Source organism: Onychomys torridus, chromosome 23 (assembly GCF_903995425.1).
Source record: "Onychomys torridus chromosome 23, mOncTor1.1, whole genome shotgun sequence".
Taxonomy (NCBI): Eukaryota; Metazoa; Chordata; class Mammalia; order Rodentia; family Cricetidae; genus Onychomys; species Onychomys torridus.
This window is the reverse complement of record NC_050465.1, coordinates 66,943,205-66,947,808: the sequence shown is the minus strand read 5'-3', so window position 1 is coordinate 66,947,808 and position 4,604 is coordinate 66,943,205.

Sequence of the window (4,604 nt, the reverse complement as noted above, 5' to 3'; positions counted from 1 at the left end):
ACAAGGGATATACCTCAACATAATAAAGGCAGTTTACAGCAAGCCCATAGCCAACATCAAACTAAATGGAGAGAAACTCAAAAAGCATTTCCACTAATCAGAAGCAAGACGAAGTTGTGCACTCTCTCCATACCTACTCAATAGAGTACTTGAGGTCTTGGCTAGAGGCAATTTCTTTTTATCAGCACTGGTATTGGCCACGTCAGATGCACTCCAACAAATACATCTGCATTATGATGAGATAACATCTTCCACACCCAGGATATTCAATATGGTAGTCTCCAGTCACATTTACTATCGAGAATTTCCAACACGGCCAGTTTCACTGAAGATTTATTTAGTTAATACTAGTAATACAGAGTTGACATAACAGCTAATGAATGTACTTAGTTCGGATTTCAAACACATGCTTTTGCTACAAGGTCATATTAATTATTCTAAAGCATATACAAACCAGGCCTACCAATTGAGAGCATAGTTGGTACAGGGAAATGTTTCTTTGGCAGACTATTTAGGTAGTGGAAAACTTTCAAATGTAATTAGAACAAGTTAGGTACACACATCTAACTTTTCAACTGGGAATATGAAATATAAATACAAGTCAAACATTTCCAAATTTAGCTTCTGAATAAAGACAAGTCTGCCCTCCTAGCCATGGTGCTGTTAAAAAAAAAAAAAAAAAAAAAAAAAAAAGGCCTCATTTTATTTTATTCTGGATAGAGGGTTTGGGGAGAGTTCAGCTTATGGAGTCAATGTCAGGTGACTCTCCCAGAGGTGGTGACATCCCTTGTTGCAGAACATGGAAAAGCAGAAGCTTGGCAGGTCACAGGAAAGGTTCTCGAGATGCCCTAATCTTCAGGATGGACTGTCTGCCCTTCCGAGTCATCCCACTATTCTTCAGAGCTGTGCAGCTCCAACATGCTGAAGTGTTCCGTCCAGTGGTATTTATCTGACCAAGGAAGTAATCCAGATTTTGTACTGCTTAGTCTCCACAGAACTTAGCAGGTTCACAGCACAGTGACTTAAGCAGGCTACAGGAGGAAGAAATATTTTTTTTTCCTCTGTTCTAAAACATAGCATATTTTTGAGTGAGTTCTTTTATGCTTTGGGTAATTTTCTGTGTCTATGTGGTGAGGCTATAGTTTCTTACTATTTAGTCAAGCACTCCCAAAGGTTTATCCTCTTTTTTGTATAAATGGGAAAACTCGAAGAGATGAAGGTCAGGTGGAGATCCTTGTGCCAAGGGCAAGTCTCCTTCCTGCCACTATCATTGTGGCTGGTTACATCCCACTTCTGGGATTAAAATAAATGTGTCAGCTCTGTTCTTCCACTCCCAAGAATCAGGGACACCATAGACCTGCAGAGCTAATGTACTGAGAATCATTGGCCTAAAGGCACCACACAGACACATACACACACACACACACACACACACACACACACACACACACACACACACTATCTAAAAGCAAAGGAGATGTGGTATATGGATTTGCCCAATATCTAATAAGTCTTTACTGTGCAGCACTTGTTGAACCAAGTTCAGAGATAAAACACCAAGCAGTCTAGCTAACACTAATTTTCATCAGCATCTATCTATTTCCTTCCAACTCCCATTCACTTCTTCTGAAGCCAAATGACAAAGAAGAATTGCAGTGACCCTATCAATTGTCACTCCCAGCTCCACAATCTCTCTTCTTTGGCTTAGTTACCATGAACCACAAGTTAAAGTTAAAAAGCATGTGAGCTTTCCCTGGGAGTCAGCTGTCCTGAAAACCCAGAGCAAATTTTCTGTAGGCAAGAAATATCTTTTGCATGACCCTTCTGAGATTTGAGGGTCATTGTTTGTTGTATTTGCAACATTACCTTCCCTATCATAAATGAGAAGTTAAATGATACAGAGTTCCTGTCCTCTGTGTGCTTAAAGTCCAGAAAAATGAGTTACTGCCATAATGCTGTGTTTAGCAAAAACAGTTGTTGCTAATTTACATAAGCATTCACATCCAAAGAAGTTGAAAAGATCATTTTCAAATGAAAGCATGTATAAAACAATTTAAAAGTCAAATCCACTACAGTATTTATTCTCAATGCTCAATAATTATTTGAATCAAGTGTTCAAATGATCAATAACAAGGACCTACACCCCTAGATGTTATAGTTGGTAGAATAGAATAGGACGCAGGCATCAGAATTGTTCAAAAACCCTTAGCTTCAGACTCAGTGAATCTGATGGCTTCCTAATGCTCCTGAGACAAGTCTTCACATTACTCTCAAAATTAAACATTAAGTCAAATGCTAAGGTTATTGCTAAGCAGAGAAAATGGAATTTCTATTTTTGGAAATATATGGTATTTTAATCACTTCTTTCATGTTCCTCCCTGTAGTGATCAGTTTTATATGCTATGAAGCTATGCTACGATTCCCAACTATTCAAACAAACACTAATGTAAGTATTGCTGTGAGGATATCTTGTAGAGACATAAAAGCCTTTTTATGTGACTTTAAATAAGAGAGATAACCCTACACACTCTAAAGGGGCTTAGATCAACTGACAGATCTTTCCAATAGAACTAAGAGCTCTCAGGAAAAAAAAAAAAAAAAAAGGAATTTCATCTAAGAACGGTGGCTTTCACGTCTAAGCTTGGGAACCCTTGTTCTGATGGCCTGCCCTAAAGATTTCAGCCTTTTCTGCTTCTCCCCAATAAAACAAAACCCAGCTGCTTACAGGAAACCCTGTCAGATCTCCTCACTCAGTTTCTCTCAGTGAAGCTTGACTAATACATTCCTTCACCCTCATTAATTTGTAAACTGTGGAACATGGGTATTTGTCTCATTCGTTATGAATTCCTGGTACCTAGCAACATGTTTTGCCCATAACAGTCACCCATTAAATACATACTGGATGAATAAGGGAATGAATAAGGTAATAAATGAAACATCTGGCTGCTAAGGTAAAGCACATACCAAAAAGGAGGAACAATAGGGCAAAATAAATGCTATTAGAATTCACCTTAAGAAGCAAGTATATCTAATTATAGGGATTATGGAAGAACCAAAATACAGCTGGGACTGAGGTATGGAGATTATGGGAGCAGTATACAGAGAACAGACTGTGATCTGATTTTGTACACTCGAATACAAACTGTTATCCTTTTAGCCATGAGTATCTCTCTCTCTCTCTCTCTCTCTCTCTCTCTCTCTCTCTCTCTCTCTCTCTCTGTGTGTGTGTGTATGTATGTGTACATAATAAGTGATAGCTAGTTACATGATAGATAGATAGCTAGATAGCTAAATAGATAGATAGACAGATAGACAGATGATAGGTGATACATAGAGTCTACATCTGTACCACCCTGAGTCTGCCCAGTGTTGTGTGACCACAGAAGCTAAGCAAGGTTGGCTTGATTAGAGCTCGGATAGGAAACTACATATACATTTTCATCTCCTTTGACTAATGTAACCTCTAAAAGGTCAAGTTCCTTGCATTTGGTACATCAGTTATTTCCACAGAAGCACTGATTGAAAATAAATTCTAAATTAATTGAGTGCATGATTACTCACTCATTCATTCAGTCAGTCCATTCATCAATGTTCACTACTGGATCCCAACAGTAAGCCACATCCAGGACCAACTCAAAGCAAAAGAAGATGTGTTTCCTGGAGGTGGGGCCAGGTTGAAAAGTGATGAGCACTCCCTGTGGTTGCAGGTCTTTCTGAGCATGGCTGGGGTCTTTAGGTGTTTTTTAAAGCCTTTGGGGCTTCATCAAAAGACAAGGAGTATCTGACAAAGGACGCTGACTTTTGTGAAAACTGGATACACACTTGGCAGATCTTTCTCTGACCTCATCTCTCCTCTATGAGGTTGTGCCAGGACCCTGGGGAGAGAATGAAAAGAAATAGAAGTGTTCCATCATCAAAATCTCTGTGAAGCACAAAGCAACAGCTAAGATGCTCCAGAGCCACACAGCAGCAACAGAGTGGCAGTTCCAAACGCCACTTGAGATGAAGCAAATTCTATAAATAGAATATGAGGTTATGTCCTCTATCAGAAGAGGACAATGAGGAGGACACAGTCGTCAGAAGAGGGACTGCATCTGTCATACATCCATATATCTGACAAATAAGTAGTCTGAGGAGAATTCAATTTCTGACTGTGAAGCTCATTTATTTTCTTCTTTTTCTGGTACTCAAGTTGAACACGGGCCTTGTTTGTGACAGGCAAGCACTCTCACTGAGTATATCCCTAGCACTGGCCTTTATTTTATTTTTATTTATTTTGAGACAGGGTCTCACAAAGTTACTCAGGGTGGCCTTGAACTCATGATTCTCCTGCTTCAGTCTCCCAAGTTGCTGAGATTGCAAGCATGTACCACTAGGCCCACCTGCTTAGACTGTCTCACAGACTTTCAGCTTTGTCACAGCCGTACTATAAATACCTCGGCAGAGAATCACAGAAGCATAATATCCATGTGTACCATAAACCTCTCCAACTTGGCTGGACCCTCAGGGCCACCCATCAGCACTCTGTGAGACCATCTGTGACCATTCCTGTCCAAAAAAAAAAAAAAAAAAAAAAAAAACTCTGCCAATATCTGTTTCAGTCC